Here is a 19,298-nt window from a genome sequence, read left to right as displayed (position 1 = left end):
TTTCGCCTGTGCTTTGCTTAAAAACGCACCAAGTAAGAAATCTGACAGCAAAACGGCGTAATACGGAAAGTGCTTGAAAATGGCGTTTGAGCCGAAATAGACCAATGAAAATAGTCACAATAATAACAACTGCTACACATAGCAGTGTTTTGATTTATTGTACACATAATTTCCTTAAAAGAAAAAAGTTTCCTAAACTTTATGCAATAACTAATTGCTTTTGCGATTCGATCTAAGCTTAACAATTACAATACAGTATCGTAGGAAGAAGGTGAGAGAAATCAAACTAATTAATTGTTAATGCTACACTGTTAAAATTCACAAAATTTTGAGCTAACATTTACTAAAACGTCAGTTTGATATTTTGTAAATGCAAATCAAGATGTTTTCTAATAGCTAAGAGGGACCAAACCGCTGGGAGGACAGGAGGGTACTCAAAATCTGTCACGGTGCACATATGCTGTAGCGTATGAGGCCTTTGTAGACCAGTCTGAGGCTCGGTAAACCACAAGTGTCTTGCACCAAATTGTTCGTCCCGACTCTCCCTACACCACCGCGGTCCGTAGTACACAGTTATCGTTTATGCCATGTACGGGGTGTTCAAAAAGTCTCTCCGCACTGCCGTATGATTGTTGGCTGCGCGTGTCGTATGCCGCAGTGCATGTAACGAAATGAAACTCACTGCAGTATCGTCGTGCGTTTATTGTTTCGTTGAAAAATGTGGGACCCACAATCCGACGTATAGAAATTGCAATCCAAACTTCTATTTTCACAGTATGAAGTGGTACCTCACACAATGGATTTGCAGTATTCCACATACGTGAATGTTGCAAACTCATGTACCCGTTAAATGAAACCACGCCTCCGCAGTGAAAATCGTTTCAATAAGAATACCCCTTCCATTTTGTTGAACGAAATTTTCGAACCATTGACAATAATGCGGTCTCTTGCCATGATCAGTATTTTTCGGTTCTTGCACGGCTGTCACTTCGTATGGGAAAAGTTCTAATCTTTTCCTTACAGCTGTGTGGGCCGTTCCGACACATCGATTCCCTGGGCGAGTTTTATTACTGACTTATTCGGGCTCGTGGACATTTTATCGGAAATATCGAGTAGGTCATCCTCAGACAAAACGCTAGGACGACCACTTCTCGGTGCATCTGTCACTCAGCCCGTACTTCGAAATTTGTTAATCAAATCTCGTACAGTATCGCGATGTGGGAGTGTTGCGTCGGGGAAAACTGAATTAAATGTTTGACGAACTGAAACTGTGTACTTTCCGCCAGCTTTGAACACTTGTTCGACTAAAAACACACGTTTTTCGATAGTTAGCATTTTAACACTGACGAATACGAAACAAACGAACAAAGGAACTAAACTGAAACGTTTACGTCAACACGTGGCGACACACACCAACGATACTACTGATGCTGGCTGAGGTACACGAGACAGTGGAATGTTGGGAGAGTCCACCATAGAGTAAATATCTCTGGAGTGAGCATTGCGTTCTGCGCATGTTGTCCACATTAAACCAGAATTGTCACGTGATCTCGGGACTTCGCTGTGCGTGTGTGCTTTCTGCAGCGTTTGAAGTTTATAATACCAAGAGTTTTTGTTGTGTTTCACCGTTTGTTGATAGTATAATAGGGATGGTGAATTACTGTTGTTGCTACGGATGCAAAGAAAAATATGTGAAAGGAGGGATAGTAACTTTTCATGGGTACATTCCATATAGCTCTAATTATAGTTTTCATTTTAGTAAGAGACACTGTATACGTTTAAAAATTTCGAGACGCATTATAATTAAGACTTGATTCTGTAGACCTATTTTTCTACGATTTTATGACTATATAATAGATATAACGGCTCGTACAAAAGCTTACAAACAATCGTTTCCTCTCGAACATTTGCTAGTGGAACAGGAAAGGGAAAGGTTAGTTGTATCAGTAAATACTATCCTCCATGCATTTATCAGTGACTTGTCAATTATGTATATAGATTACTCAGTCTACTATTTATTTAATGAACTGGGATCAAATACGTAAAATGCGTTAAATAATGACTTCAAAGTGTCACAAGTAACAAAAATTGTGCTTTAGGTCGCAAAAACGAGAAAACAAATACGCAGAAATACAAGAAAAAAAGGACGAATTAGCAGGGATATAATCGCTAATGTGTGGTAAATTCGTGCGAAAATACTAACTTACTGTCAAGTCGTTTTGCAGGACTATCACTGCAAGAATGTACTTCAGGCTCTGTAATACTATAAGTGCGGTATCATACCAAAAACTACCAAAAATCGAGTGCATCTGAACTATGACACCTATCGCAAAGAAGCTGAATGTAATATCACTTGCCCTTAAAAGTTACGTAGCTGGTCTATTCCCGGTATCAAATGGATACTGTTAAAATGTCTGCGCAACATATATAAATAGTCCACGACACGTACGAAAAGAATCTGTACTAGGGATGTAGTGACATTCTAAATATACAGGGCGCTATGCGTACAAACACACGACGTCCCGAGATAACGTGACCAGGCCGGCAATGTGTGTTGACAACACAAAATCTGTTCTGCGCATGTGAGTGCTCACTCCAGAGATATTTACTCTATGGAGTCCACCAAGGGAAGTAACCCAGACAGTTGAACAATCAAATGACACGCGCGGCTAACAATCATACCGCACAGCGGAGAGACTTTTGAACATCCCGTATATACAATGCCGCGATATTGGTTTTAACGTCGTCCGCCACCAGATAGCGTAGTGTCATAAGCTGCCAGAGCGCCATGTGGATCTACACTTCAATAGATGATTCTCACATCCTGAAGGTTCAATGTGGTGTAAATGTGTGAAGAAACCTGGCAACCATGCAGTGGAGACGTAGTCGTGTTTCCTACAGCCATCTGAGCGAGTTTGAAAGGGGTAAAATTGTGGCCTTCCGTGTGGCAGGCTGGTCCTTTCGCAGAACTGCCACACAAGTTGGATGCACTGCGTCAGTTGCACAGCGATGCCTGGTACCAGTAGTCACGTGAACGTTCTCACAACTGTAGACAAAGTTCTAGACGCCCACGCAGCACCGAAGTCCGCCAGGATCGGCGTATTGTAAGGGCAGGGATGGCAGACCGTACAGCTACTACAGCACAGATGAGAAAGCTTGTGAGCCAAGACGTCTCAGCACTAACTGTTGCGAACCGTTTATTAGCAGTGGAACTACGTGCACGCACGCCCTTAGCCCGTCTTTCTCTCACGCCACAGTATCGACATGCACGGCTTGACTGGTGCCCCCAGAGGCCACTTGGAAACACAGAACGGCGCGCCGCGGCCTTCAGCGATGAAAGCAGATTCTGCCTGCACGCAGGTGATGGTCGTTCGCATGTACGACGTAGACCTGGTGAGCGCTTTCTCGTAGAACGCGTTCTTCCAAGACATACTGGCCTCACCCAGGCCTTACGGTTTGGGGTCTTATAAGCTATAACTCTCATTCACTATTGGTGTTTTTGGATGTTGTTAGACCCGTTCTTTTGCCATTCTTCTAACAGGGAGGTGATGTGTTGTTCCAACAGGATACTGCTCGTCCACACACTGCACGTGAAACTCGGCGTGCTCTGCGAATCGTGTAGCAATTTTCCTGGCCAGCACGATCTTCCGCAATGGCCCCAACCGGGCAAGTGTGGGATATGATAGGAAGAGAAGGGACTAGTGTGACTTGCAACCAACATCTCTTACAGAACTACGAGAACAGATAGAGAAGGGTCGGAGCAACGTGCGACAGGACAGGACAGGACACGGGACAGGACAGGACACGGGACAGGACAGGACACGGGACAGGACAGGACACGGGACAGGACAGGACACGGGACAGGACAGGACAGGGGACAGGACGCGCCATCGACTATGTGCCAGAATCAGCGACTGAACTGGCGCCCGTGGAGGCTACATCACGCAGTAATATGGGGGTTTCAGTATGGGTCGATACTTGTGCTGTTGATCACTAAAAGTAATTTCATATGCTCCATATGCACTGTTCCAACAATAAATTTAGAGTAGATTGGAAACCTCTAAAAGGATGTACAAATTTTTATCCTGAACCAATATACTTAATGTAAATACACAAATTTGCACGCTGTTTATCAACATCTATTTAAAGATGACAAAGACTCCGTTTAAAAATTAGTATAATAGCCATTATACTTCAACGTCTTTTATACTGGTCTCTCACTGCTCTCCGAACGCATTTCGCAATTCCGAACATACTACGTTAATAACAATCCTTTAGTTACAAACAGTTGATTTTGAAAAGACAAATATAGTTCAGCATGGGTGTACTGTCTCGTCTGAGACACAATCGGCCACAGCGAACCATACGAGGGGCGTTTGAAAAGTCCGTGCAAAAATATAAACTACTTACGTGTTTGGAATAAACCTTTTCTATTTTTTGACATAGTCTCCTTAGACTTTTACACTTCGTCCAACGCTGTTCTAATTTGTTGATCCCCTCCGAATAACAGGAATTTTCCAAGTCTGCAAAATAGTTATTAGTTGCTGCAATCACCTCCTCATTTGAATAGAATCTTTGTCCCGCCAGCCATTTCTTCAAATTGGGGAACAAATTGTAGTCAGAGGCAGCCAAACCTGGAGACTGGGGGGGGGGGGGGGGGACGAGTTTGAATCCTATTTCCATTAATTTAGCGGCCACAACTGCTGAGGCGTGTGCTGGTGCATTGTCGTGATTGGAAAAGGTCTTTCTAGCGGTCCAATTTCCGGCGGTTTTCTTGCAGGTCGGTTTCCAAATGGACCAATAATGTTGAATAATATTCACCTGTAATAGTTTTACCCTTTTCCAGACAGTCGATTATCCATTGCGAATCCCAAAAGACAGTCGCCATCACCTTTCCGGCCGAAGTAATGCTCTTCGCCTTTTTTGGTGCAGATTCTCCCATGGTAACCTATTGTTTAGATAGTTGTTTGGTCTCAGGAGTATAGTAACGTATCCATGTTTCATCCACAGTGACGAAACGACGCTTAAAGTCCTGCCGATTCTTCCTGGAGAGATGCAAACCATTCTTGCAACACTTCACACGATTTCGTTTTTGGCCAAGCGTGAGCAATCGCGGAACCCATCTTGCGGATAGCTTTCTCATGTCGAAATGTTTATGCAAAATATTATGTACCCGTTGATTCGAGATGCCCACAGCACTAGCAATCTCACGCACCTTAACTGTTCTGTCATCCATCACCATATCATGGATTTTATGAATGGTTCCTGGAGTCGTAACCTCCACTGGGCATCCAGAACGTTCAGCATCACTTGTGCCCGTATGGCCACTCCGAAAATTTTGAAACCACTTGTAAACTGTTCTAATCGAAGGTGTAGAGTCACCATAATGTTTATCAAACTTCCCTTTAGTCTCCTGAGGTGTTTTACTTGTCATAAAGTAAAGTTTACTCACCACACGAAATTCTTCTTCGTCCATTTTTTGACAATCACTTGACTTCCTTGATTCACACGAATGTCAAACACAAAGAAATAGACCAATATGGCTGAAACTTGGTGTGCGTTCTTTCCAAAGATGCTGCTAACTAAACATGACATTGATACGCGCCAATGCTGCCATCTCTCGGACTTTGCACGGACTTTTCAAACGCCCCTCGTATATGCGAGGTCCACGCTTCCACAGGTAATCGTAGACACGTTTATTACGCTGGAGATAACAAACAGGCGATTCTGCCAGTTAGCTCGCTATTTCATTTGCATCGTGTTTGAATTTTTTTTTCCATCGTCGGTGGATGATTCTCTCTTCTTGTTCAACAGGAATGTATTCGTTGACTGAGAGATACCATTGGGATCATTATGTCCCCATAAGCACATACCGTTGGGGTAATTATGTCCCCATAAGCACATTGGAAAATCAGTCTCACTTGTTTTCAAAACTCTTATTGTCAAAATTTCTTTATCCCTCAGAGTTAATTGTATCCAACGAAATTTCATTCAATTTTATATTTACATCATACTAAAATTTAAGAATTGTTTTCGCACTGAGTACAACCAAGATCAATACGATCCCAACGTAAATTGTTTCTTAATCGTAAAATTTATGGAAATAGAATAATGAATAGTATGCTGAACAGCTGCTTTACGAAAAACCTTCAATAATGAAAATTCTATTTCTCGCTTATTTTTGTAGCCATTGTTAGGGTTTCAAGCATCAGCTGTTGTCGTTCCCTTCTTAGTACCACTGGGGTCAGTGTACGCCACAAGCAAATTAAAAAATTTTATCTCCCTTGTTTTCAAAGCTGTTTTTATTAAAAAGGCTCTCTCTCTCTCTCTCTCCCTCCCTCTCTCTCTCTCTCTCTCTGATTCAATTGAATACAGTGATGGTTTGTTCAGTTCTATAGTTACAATGCATTACATTTTATTCGTGTTTTTTACACTGAGTATCTATGGGATCAATACGACACCAATCTACATTTCTTTCAGTTTATAGAACGTAATATTCATTAAAACAGAAACGTTGCTGTTACGTTCAACAATTGTAATGAATGTTTCTATGTTAGTTTATTGAGATACTGCCAATATACAAGTGTAAATTACTTGCGGGTCTGTTTGACCGAAGTCAATAAGACAAAAAGAAAATCCTTATAGTGGGAGGGTTAAAGTTACTAAAAAGTTGCGAGGACGTCTGCTTCCCGACAGACGCGATTTGTGTACGCTTTCCACGTTCTTTCTCCTGACTACAACTGTGTCTTTGCTTCGCAGGTCCCTCTGGCTTATTCGCTGCAGTGCGCGGTCCATTGCAGTCGGCAGAAGTGAACATCTCCCGCTCTAGTGAGTATTGCTTCAGTTGTTGCTGCGTTTTACACTTGTTGTTGTTGTTGTTGTTAGTAGTAGTAGTAGTAGTAGTAGTAGTAGTAGTAGTAGTAGGTTTTGTTGTTGTTGTTGACATTATTTGACTTTATCATCACATGATGGCAGAGTCAGTACCATCATTCAGCTATTTCGAGTGTCACATTGAGACTTGAAGCAAATAAAGATTTCGAAACACAACTGGTCAGGTTTGAACATGTGTGTTGCGCTATCCATAATAATAATAATAATAATAATAATAATAATAATAATAATAATTTGTTGTGTCTCAACGACCTGGTGAAAGTCTTCGAATTGGACGTTAGTTTGGTGACTTTCGTGTCGCGTCGTCGTCGTTGTTGTTGTTGTTGTTGTTGTTGTTGTGGTCTTCAGTCCTGAGACTGGTTTGATGCAGCTCTCCATGCTACTCTATCCTGTGCAAGCTTCTTTATCTCCCAGTACCTACTGCAACCTACATCCTTCTGAATCTGCTTAGTGGATTCATCTCTTGGTCTCCCTCTACGATTTTTACCCTCCACGCTGTCCTCCAATACTAAATTGGTGATCCCTTGATGCCTCAGAACATGTCCTACCAACCGATCCCTTCTTCTGGTCAAGTTGTGCCACAAACTTCTCTTCTCCCCAATTCTATTCAGTACCTCCTCATTAGTAATGTGATCTATCCATCTAATCTTCAGCATTCTTCTGTAGCACCACATTTCGAAAGCTTCTGTATTTTCACATCACGTGGCAGTATGATACACGTAACATTTCTCGTAAGATCGACACCTTCCGGACCGAGAGTCCATTACAATCATCTTTCAATACACACAGTTTATAAATCTCTCCAAGCTTAACAGGACAACAGTCCCGTCTTTACGGCTGTAAGTGAGGGAATGAATAAAAGTATCTTCTTTCAACAACCTTCAAATGTTTATACCAACAGTGTTTTTTAATTTCACCGAGTACGATGCGTTTACTCCATGGGCGGTACGTGTAATTTCTCAGGCGAGCTCGTTGACTATCTACTCGCGCCGAACGCCCGCCCAATACACGTCCGTACTGTACACACATAATTGTGGGGCAGTAGACATAGTTCTACTTTTGAAACATCCGCTTTGGAAAATTATAAATTACTGTGCTGGTAAATCTCTTACGTTATTTGATTTTCAAACAGCTGAGCAAAACTGAACGTGCTCAGATATTTCTCTCTTTGCTTATTCTGATCATCAATAAACTGATACACAATACTTTTAGCGCAACGTACTCTGACTTTCAATAATCCCTACAAAAGAATGGCCCTGACTAACAATAACCTATACCTTTCATGAATCACCTCACAAAAATCTTCATTACTCGAACTACTGCAATACAGCGAGCGCCAATACTGTCAGCTAAATGAAAGATTCTAACTACTGAAGGCAGTAACTACTGATAGGCATAGTTAGCGACTGAAAGATTTTTATGGAGAACAAACAATGTATTTACCTTAATAATGTTCAAAAGTTTATATATATCAGTTCATAACATCCAGTCTTACAAATTTCCTTTTTCTGGCGGACACACGTCCAAATCGTCCGCTCACAAAATTCTGCCATTTCTCTCCCCACATCCTCCAACTGCGCAACGCTACGCGCTGTTCACACCCAACTGCCCAACACTACAATAACAAATATTCCAACAAGGCAAACCAGCCACAGACTGCACGCAGCACAGTTAGTGATTTTCATACAGAGCGCTACGTGGCGTTACCAACATAAAAACCTAAGCAGCCAACTTACACTTTACCACCCTTATCTCTAAAATAACCTGTGTTCGAGACGGTGAAGATACGAGTGTCTCTAGAATTTTCTCCGGAATTCTCGAGGCACTACAGCATGTCCGGGCTCGAAATCGTGCGGGACGCAGGGAAATCCCGCAAGTAATGAGGAGAAAAGGGCAAGGGGCACTACATCAGTAGCGCATGGATAAGGTGAGAATTTGGGCGTGAAAGAAGGGTGCTAGGGTGTTCCGGGCAGTTGCTATGACCACTGTGTGCGGTCAGTGCATCTGGCTTGTAAGCAGGTGAGTTGTTTTCGAGTCCCGGTCCGGTACAAATTTTCTACCTTCCCCATTCATTTGAATCAATACCCTCTCACAGTTAACGTCTGTAATTCCTTTGTGTCGTCAGTAAACAAGTAGGTTGCAATGAAATGAACACCCTTAGCTGCTTGCAGGCGTTGACACACGTCAACGGGGACAGATGAAAATGGGTGCCCCGACCGGGACTCGAACCCGGGATCTCCTGCTTACATGGCAGACGCTCTATCCGTCTGAGCCACCGAGGACACAGAGGACAGCGCGACTGCAGGGACTTATCGCTGGGCAGTGATCGAGTTTCTTTTGGCGGAAAACCAGGGCATCTCAGATATTCATAGGCGCTTGCAGAATGTCTACGGTGATCTGGCAGTGGACAAAAGCACGGTGAGTCGTTGGGCAAAGCGTGTGTCATCATCGCCGCAAGGTCAAGCAAGACTGTCTGATCTCCCGCGTGCGGGCCGGCCGTGCACAGCTGTGACTCCTGCAATGGCGGAGCGTGCGAACACACTCGTTCGAGATGATCGACGGATCACCATCAAACGACTCAGTGCTCAACTTGACATCTCTGTTGGTAGTGCTGTCACAATTGTTCACCAGTTGGGATATTCAAAGGTTTGTTCCCGCTGGGTCCCTCGTTGTCTAACCGAACACCATAAAGAGCAAAGGAGAACCATCTGTGCGGAATTGCTTGCTCGTCATGTGGCTGAGGGTGACAATTTCTTGTCAAAGATTGTTACAGGCGATGAAACATGGGTTCATCACTTCGAACCTGAAACAAAACGGCAATCAATGGAGTGGCGCCACAGCCACTCCCCTACCAAGAAAAAGTTTAAAGCCATACCCTCAGCTGGTAAAGTCATGGTTACAGTCTTCTGGGACGCTGAAGGGGTTATTCTGTTCGATGTCCTTCCCCATGGTCAAACGATCAACTCTGAAGTGTATTGTGCTACTCTTCAGAAATTGAAGAAACGACTTCAGCGTGTTCGTAGGCACAAAAATCTGAACGAACTTCTCCTTCTTCATGACAACGCAAGACCTCACACAAGTTTTCGCACCCGAGAGGAGCTCACAAAACTTCAGTGGACTGTTCTTCCTCATGCACCCTACAGCCCCGATCTCGCACCGTTCGATTTCCATATGTTTGGCCCAATGAAGGACGCAATCCGTGGGAGGCACTACGCGGATGAAGAAGTTATTGATGCAGTACGACGTTGGCTCCGACATCGACCAGTGGAATGGTACCGTGCAGGCATACAGGCCCTCATTTCGAGGTGGCGTAAGGCCGTAGCATTGAATGGAGATTACGTTGAAAAATATAGTGTTGTGTAGCTAAAAGATTGGGGAATAACCTGGTGTATTTCAATGCTGAATGAAACAAGCCCTGTTTCAGCAAAAAAAGGGGTTGCATTACTTATTGAACTGCCCTCGTATATTTGTCCAATGAATACCCGTTTATCATCTGTATTTCTTCTTGCTGTAGCAATTTTAATGGCCAGTAGTGTGAAATCATTGTCTCTCAGTAAATGACGCGAGCACTCTACCGAGACCATCCCGTAAACCCCCCCCCCTGTGGCGCGCGGCCAGACCGCGCTCTTGGGCCGCCGCTGCTGCCGTTGCCGCGGCGACGCTCGTCTGTCTGTCTGCCTGGCTGGCGGGCCATTGTCTGAGTCGCCGCCGCCTCCGCCCACGCCCCTTCCCGACCAGCAGGGGCAGGCAGCAGCGAGGCCAAGTGGCGCTGTCAGCCGCCATCTCGTTCGCCGTCCGTCCCGCACGACGCGGCGCGTAATTAAAGGCTGGACCGGGGCACCCGCGCCCCGTATGTACACCTGTCAGCCGCTCACCGGGCCGCCGTTGTCCAGCATTATCGCCGCAATAAATTGAGTCCGGTCGCTTGTAAAAGCGCCCAGAGTGCCGTTCGAGACGTAGATTAATGTGCGAGCGCTTTCATTGCCGGGCGCCAGCCGAACGTTCTTCTGGACGGTATCTCGTCTCGCCGTTAGCTGCAGCACCCGAAAGTGCGGGGCCGTCACGTCAGACTGAGAAAGGAGTACTGAAGAAGTGGCACCACGTGCTCGACAGTATTCTTCATCCGAATTTCTGCAGCAAAGCCGTCGTCGATTTCTGAGGAGCCAAACCATTACGACCACCAGCTTAATATCGTGGTGGTTCACTTTCGGAACGTAGTGCGCCGGCGATTCTGCGTGAAATGGATTCGGCGAGTCCTTAGTACATTTCCCCTACTGGTCAATAAAATTGCTACACCAAGAAGAAATGCAGATGATAAACGGGTATTCATTGGACAAATATATTATACTACAACTGACATGTGATTACATTTTCACGCAATTTGGGTGCATAGATCCTGAGAAATCAGTACCCAGAACAACCACATCTGACCGTAATAACGGCCTTGATACGCCTGGGCATTGAGTCAAACAGAGCTTGGATGGCGTGTACAGGTACAGCTGCCCATGCAGCTTCAACACGATGCCACAGTTCATCAGTAGTAGTGACTGGCGTATTGTGACGAGCCAGTTGCTCGGCCACCATTGACCATTGACCAGACGTTTTCAGTTCGTGAGAGATCTGGAGACTGTGCTGGCCAGGGCAGCAATCGAACATTTTCTGTATGCAGAAAGGCCCGTACAGGACCTGCAACATGCGGTCGCGCATTATCCTGCTGAAATGTAGGGTTCCACAGGGATCGAATGAAGGGTAGAGCCACGTGTCGTAACACATCTGAAATGTAACGTCCACTGTTCAAAGTGCCGTCAATGCGAACAAGAGGTGACCGAGACGTGTAACCAATGGCACCCCATACCATCACGCCGGGTGATACGCCAGGAAGGCGATGACGAATACACGCTTCCAATGTGCGTTCACCGCAATGTCGCCACACACGCATGCGACCGTCATGATGCTGTAAACAGAACCTGGATTCATCCGAAAAAATGACGTTTTGCCATTCGTGCACCCTGGTTCGTCGTTGAGTCCACCATCGCAGGCGCTTCTGTCTGTGATGCAGCGTCAAGGGTAACCGCAGCCACGGTGTCCGAGCTAATGCTGCTGTAAACGTCGTCGAACTGTTCGTGCAGATGGTTGTCTTGCCAACGTCCCCATCTGTTGACCCAGGGGTCGAGACGTGGCTGCACGATCCGTTACAGCCATCCGGATAAGATGCCTGTCTTCTCCACTGCTAGTGATACGAGGCCGTTGGGATCCTGCACTGCGTTCCGTATTACCCTCCTGAACCCACCGATTCCATATCTGCTAACAGTCATAGGATCTCGACCAACGCGAGCAGCAGGGTCGCGATACGATAAACCGCAATGGCGATAGGCTACAATCCGACCTTTACCAAGTCGGGAACGTGATGGTACGCATTTGTCCTCCTTACATGAGGCATCTCAACAACGTTTCACCAGGCAACGCCGGAAACTTTCCTCATGTGAGCACGTTGTAGGTGTCGCCACCAGCGCCAACCTTGTGTGAATGCTCTGAAAAGCTAATCATTTGCATATCACAGCATCTTCTTCCTGTCGGTTAAATTTCGCGTCTGTAGCACGTCATCTTTGTGGTGTAGCAATTTTAATGGCCAGTAGTGTAGTATTGATGCTATAGAACCAGTTTACAGTTTTTATATTTAAGACATTAAAAAACAATGAAGGTATGGTCTGGAAAACAAATAATAAGTATTTTGTGTGCTTTTGTGAAACCCGGTAGGGTTTTGAAGAACGGAGTGTCTGGTGTCTTTGAAATACAGAGCTAACCGCTGTGAGCATTGTATGTTTTCTCCTGTGGCTGTGAACTATGGAGTTTTAATGTGAAAAATCTTCCAAATACGCATTTAGAGATGGAGGGATGTGTGTTGGGAACCAGTAGCGCACGCAAACAAACAAATGAATCAGCGAACGGACTGGAGCGAATGACGTAATTACGACCGCCATGAATAAGAAATGAAATTGTAAGGAGCTTTTAGGCAGGTGAACGGATCAAAATGAAATCTGATGAATCGATTTTTGGTCTAGTTTTCACTGTACGAATTTTGCAGTTACTACTTAACGTATGAGTATTGTGTATAGATGTATAAGGATGTCAGATTTAGATTTCCCAAACACTTGAACAACGGCCTACACGCAGTTTGCCAACTGACACCTCACATCAGTATTACCGGTCTCTTCTGAGCTTAGAATATCTTTGGTAAGTGTACAGAGTTACCCCACAATATAATGCTGTGCGAGGTAACAGAATGAAAGGAAACAAAGCAGACACGTTCCTGATCACTGGCCTTTGCGCCAGTGTCGTGGATTAAATTCCAAGTCTCCCTGCTGTGTCTCGTGACGGTTGATGGCGATTCGCCCTTAGAATGGGAACGTTAAACTCGGCATCCCCCTTAGTGCTGTTTGAGAGGGATTGGCTATCTTGCAGCACCGGCTTTCACCCTCTCCCACGTCTCATCATAATATAACACGTACACGCAACTATACGAGGTGCATTCAAGTTCTAAGGCCTCCGATTTCTTTTCTAATTAACTACTCACCCGAAATCGATGAAACTGACGCTACTTCTCGACGTAATCGCCATGCAGACGTACACATTTTTCACAACGCTGACGCCATGATTCCGTGGCAGCGGCGAAGGCTTTTTTAGGAGTCTGTTTTGACCACTGGAAAATCGCTGAGGCAATAGCAGCACGGCTGGTGAATATGCGGCCACAGAGAGTCTTTCATTGTTGGAAAAAGCCAAAAGTCAGTAGGAGCCAGGTCAGGTGAGTAGGGAGCATGAGGAATCACTTCAAAGTTGTTATCAGGAAGAAACTGTTGCGTAACGTTAGCTCGATGTGCGGGTGCGTTGTCTTGGTGAAACAGCACACGCGCAGCCCTTCCCGGACGTTTTTGTTGCAGTGCAGGAAGGAATTTGTTCTTCAAAACATTTTCGTAGGATGCACCTGTTACCGTAGTGCCCTTTGGAACGCAATGGGTAAGGATTACGCCCTCGCTGTCCCAGAACATGGACACCATCATTTTTTCAGCACTGGCGGTTACCCGAAATTTTTTTGCTGGCGGTGAATCTGTGTGCTTCCATTGAGCTGACTGGCGCTTTGTTTCTGGATTGAAAAATGGCATCCACGTCTCATCCATTGTCACAACCGACGAAAAGAAAGTCCCATTTGTGTTGTCGTTGAGCGTCAACATTGCTCGGCAACGTGCCACACGGGCAGCCGTGTGGTCGTCCGTCAGCATTCGTGGCACCCACCTGGATGACACTTTTCGCATTTTCAGGTCGTCATGCAGGATTGTGTGCACAGAACCCACAGAAATGCCAACTCTGGAGGCGATCTGTTCAACAGTCACTCGCCGATCCCCCAAAACAATTCTCTCCACTTTCTCGATCGTGTCGTCAGACCGGCTTGTGCGAGCCCGAGGTTGTTTCGGTTTGTTGTCACACGATGTTCTGCCTTCATTAAACTGTCGCACCCACGAACGCACTTTGGACACGTCCATAACTCCGTCACCACATGTCTCCTTCAACTGTCGATGAATTTCAATTGATTTCACACCACGCAAATTCAGAAAACGAATGATTGCACGCTGTTCAAGTAAGGAAAAGGTCGCCATTTTAAGTATTTAAAACAGTTCTCATTCTCGCCGCTGGCGGTAAAATTCCATCTGCCGTACAGTGTTGCCATCTCTGGGACGTATTGACAATGAACATGGCCTCATTTTAAAACAATGCGCATGTTTCTATCTGTTTCCAGTCCGGAGATAAAAAATCGGAGGCCTTAGAACTTGAATGCACCTCCTACACCGTACAGGCACTCATGGTTGTAGGAAGGAAAGAAAGCAACGGCAAAACACCTTGCTCAGGACAGAGATGCGGGATACCAGCATCTCCTGCCCTACGTTCGTTTCTTGAGTTTGAGTAATCTGACTTTTGTAACAGAATTCACTGAGCTTCTCAGCTATACTATATTCCGAGGTACTAAAATAAAATTGATTGGTATTTTTCCTTAAATATCTTTTTGAAAATTCATCTCCGTAAAGACGTTTCATTATTTTAACATTCCAAGTTCGATTTAAAATTTTCAGAAAAATCTCTTTTGATGTTATTCAATATCCCATGATCATAGTAAGAAAGTACCGTTCACAAAATCAGAACTGCACTGAATTCGATGTTGACAAATGTACTGGCAACAACCACCACCCCCCCCCCCCCAACCACACACACACACACACACACACACACACACACACACACACACCCCTCCATGCTTCTCTGTAATATGCACGTCCTTTCCGCTTTCACAGTACGAACTATGGGGGGTTCTCTACATCAGTGGGCAGCAAGGAAATTTTTCAGAGAGATAAAAAAATAGGCAATTGTTAAGTTTTTTTTGTAGCAAGTGGCAAGGAAAAACTTAGGCCCATCTTTTCCCAAAATATTTGAAAAAGTATTGTACTCAAGAGGTCTCACATTTAAGTGGAAAAAATTGACTTAACGTATCACAGTTCGGATCCCAGATAGGTAGCTCGACTGAGAATGCTATTTACACCTTCACCCGCAAACTATTACAAGCCTTAAATAATGAAATATCGCCAGTTGGTATTTACTGTGTTCTTACCAAGGCGTTTGACTCAGTAGATCGTGTTACACTCTTAGAAAAACTAAAGTTTTATGGAATTGATGACTTCACGCACAATTGGTTTAAATCATACGTAACAAATTGACTGCAGAAAGTTGTGAAGGGTAATTCATACAATGGAGGAAACGTAAAGAATTTTAGTGAGCGGGGAGAAATAGCATACGGAGTTCGCAGTGTCCAATATTGGGTCCATTCCTGTTCCATATATATGTGAACGATTTTCCACTTAACATTCAAAAAGCCGAATTGGTACTTACTTCAGACGATACTAGTGTTATTTACAATAAATTCCATTAGAAAGCAGCCAACAGAAGAGATTGTTAATCATGTTTTACAAAGAACTATTAAATGTTTCTCTGATAATGGACCACCCTAAAATTTTGATAAAAGATTCAGTTCTGGACAACAAATAGTCATACCCGCAGTTGATGCACCACATAACCAGGAGTCAGTAAATAAGGCAAAATGGTGCAAAATTTTAGGTGTAAATATTGATGAAAAACTGAAGTGGAAGAAGCAGATTACTGAGCTTCTCAAACAATTAGGTAAGTTAAGCTACTTTCGTTCTTCCTGTGATTGCTAGTATCTGAAACAAACAAACGAACGAACCATTTTAACGGTTACATCACACTGTATCCCGCTAATGAACTACGTCATAAATAATACATCACAATTTGAGAACAACAGTGATATCCATACAACAGCACTAGAGGAAAAAATGGCGTTTCTTACCCGTTATTGACGCTGTCAGTGACCCAGAAAGGAGTTCGATGTGCAGTAACGATTTTTTAATCATTGATCCAATACCTAAAAAAAGTCTGACAGGTACCAAAGAACGTTTTATATCTAACGTAAAATCATTCCTCCTGGACAAAACCCTCTATTGCAGGTACCAATTTCTGTTTAAAAATTAGTATCCTGTAAATGCTGACCACTGCGCCACCTCTCTCGATACTGCTTGTAGAGACAATGCAGTTGAACACATTAGAGGCTAGACGACACATGTGCGTTACACAGTAATTCCAGAAGACGCATTGTGTAGGTACTTCATAACAAAGTTCATCTTTCCTGTCTGTTCTCTTTAATTGGAACCTCGTATTTTCCACTCAAGAGGGGAGAAAACCTCTCCGTCCGTCGACGATGCTTGGAAAATTTCCTTCTCCGTGAAGTTGCGAAATAATCTACTTCATTTTTCGCACCATTTACTCCCTTCCTCGTCCGATCACATAAACTTGCCCAAGTTCTTAACGTTTAGCAGAAGTGCTGCGGAAAGTCTGCGAACTTCGTCTACCGTGCGATTTTCCTCGGCCGCATCGTATGTGAATAGTTTTATCGATATCGATAACGTAAGACAGAGAAAACACAAGGATTCCTTCCAGTTGTGCGTCTTTATAAATAGTTCTTTACCACGCATTTTGACCAAATTCTGAAAACAGTTTCGAGAACAAAAGTATACCCCGTCAAAATGTCGCCAGTAAAACTTTGTGATTTCGAACTGTTTTTGTTATGACAGGCCTATTATGTTTCCACAATAACAGATTTGGAATTTTGTACTCATATGTTCGTAACATGCTGTGGTATGTATTCCTAGGGCAGATTATAAACTTTTGACAGAATTTTATTCACACTGGCTTCTCTAAACTGCTTCCCGATCCCCAATCTTGGGTTTCGTTTCTGCCATAGTGGAATTTCTTGATCATTTTATTCTGACAAGGAATGATCGGCGTGTATTTAATTACGTTCATTCAATATGGAAAGGTTTTCAAATACTGCTACTAATCACAAAATTATTTAGCAACATAATTTTAGTGATACCTCATCATCAGGCTTTCTCTCTCTCTCTCTCTCTCTCTCTCTCTCTCTCTCTCTCTAATTTATTGTCACAGTCGCCCATTTTCCAATGTATAACGCCACGCCAAGCAAAATCAGTTATACGACAGCAATACACGCAGAAGACATTGCTACCGGCAATACCAGAATAGACATATCTATAGTCAAATCGAAACTAGCCTTGTTTTCACCGCCATCTTGTGTTCTGCACTGCTCATTTGTTTTCTGTGTCGTGCTTTAAAAGACACGGCTGGGAAGTCTGTGAACAGTGGTGAAGAAATCCAAAAGAGCCACGGAAATAGCGATGTCTCAATACATCACAAGAAAACTGCCACGCCACAAGAACAAAAAAGACCATAGCAGTCACAGAAAGAAGCTTTAATATTTGGATAAACATGTGTTAAATGTTTTTGTAATCCCTGATGATGAGGTATCACTTCGAAACATGCCATTAAATAAATAATTTAGCTGTCAACAATTTTGTTACTGGTAGCGGTATTTGAAAACCTTTTCATATTTTTGAAACCGTCACAGTCGATTAATAGTCAATATGGCTTCAAATTATTTTAAGTTCAGAGAAGTCCGTCGCTCTGTGTTCCCAGAGTATGCGTCTCTCATTCTGATATCTGCCTTATTGCCAATATCAGAAGATGATCTCCAGAGTTAACGGAAATTCTCCATGGACCGAGATCTTCATAGCAGCCATCGGTCGCTCGTCGCTACTGCGGTTTCTTCGAGAATGTGAGAGCATTTGGTTTAGCGTTCACAGTAGTTTTGTTTGAAACTATTATTCAGTCGCTAAAGTCACTCATTGTCATTTAAATCATTGTTTATAAGATTAGATAGTGACGGTGTGTCTCTTCCTGGTGTAAGAACCGCCAGCACTTTCTAAAACTGAGTTGGGCGTAATGTCGCCCTTCAGCATTGGGACTAAATTAGCACCAGCGAAGAAATTATTAGCGACCACAAATGTAAGAAGACAGTTCATGCCATCAATGCTTCAACAGTCTGTACATGACATGGTGTTAAGGTACTAAAATCTTCATACAAGAACAGTTCTTCGGATGCAGAAGAAAAAGAAATTGACTTCTAGAAATGGTAGCGCTAAGACGCCAAGGCAAAGAACAAAGTGAGAACTTCACGCTGCAAAGTCGGCAACTATTGATAGTTAAAAGCAAATCAACCACTTACTGTAGAAAGGCAACATATCCTTATTTTCCACTAGAGACACGAATCTGAATAAAGCCAGTTAAATGCAGTTTTATCTCCTGACAAGTGTTTCTGGTTTCTTGAAGTAGTTACACTTGCTGAATACTTGCTGAATACATGACGTAAGGGAAAAGTGGGGAAGGGGGGCGTCTTTGTTGGTGTTGGGCATGTTCCCTTTCTGCAATACACTAAATTTTCGAATTAATTTTCGGATAAGTTACTTGTTTTAAAATAGAGTTGTACATATAACCGTCTTTTATTATAGTAACATTGTTGGTTACATATTTCTGAATAATATTCGACGTTTTGCATGGATCCATTACCCAGTTATCTTCATATATATCACGACATACCGTTGTTGTCAGCCATGATGTGATTGAATTTTAAAACCGTATCTTGTCTTGAGGGATATAGACCAATGATTTCTTTGTGTCATCCATTTTGGTGTTCTCTGTAGGTAGTACAGATATGCATGCTTTCTTTGAAGGGAGTTGCAAAGATTGTCTGGCTTTTTTTAGTCCAAAAGTGTCCATCGTCAAGCCAGTAAGATTCATGTTGCACATAATGCTGCGGATTTTCAGCTGGAATGGTCACCTCATGGTATTTTGAAACATTGAGAAGCCCTTTCAGATGTCTAGGAACGAATTTACCAACCGTACCATACAAATCATCGCTCAGAAAGTTTCTTTTA

The 19,298-nt window shown here is 43.5% G+C and overlaps 1 long non-coding RNA gene and 1 other non-coding gene across 2 annotated transcripts in view; one reads left to right on the top strand and one right to left on the bottom strand.

Annotated features, from left to right (window-relative positions):
- The window catches only part of LOC124789743, a 463,807-nt gene that overhangs the window by 369,970 nt on the left and 74,539 nt on the right, over positions 1–19,298 (top strand). The window contains exon 3 of the long non-coding RNA XR_007016160.1: positions 6,760–6,828. This is a non-coding gene — a long non-coding RNA (uncharacterized LOC124789743). The remainder of the gene's footprint in view (positions 1–6,759; positions 6,829–19,298) is intronic.
- Positions 9,100–9,173, bottom strand: Trnat-ugu. The gene has a single exon. It is a non-coding gene; the product is annotated as a tRNA-Thr (tRNA).

This window comes from Schistocerca piceifrons, chromosome 3 (genome assembly GCF_021461385.2).
Source record: "Schistocerca piceifrons isolate TAMUIC-IGC-003096 chromosome 3, iqSchPice1.1, whole genome shotgun sequence".
Classification (NCBI taxonomy): Eukaryota; Metazoa; Arthropoda; class Insecta; order Orthoptera; family Acrididae; genus Schistocerca; species Schistocerca piceifrons.
The sequence above is the reverse complement of the archived record's forward strand: the minus strand, read 5'-3'. Positions and strand labels throughout refer to the sequence as shown.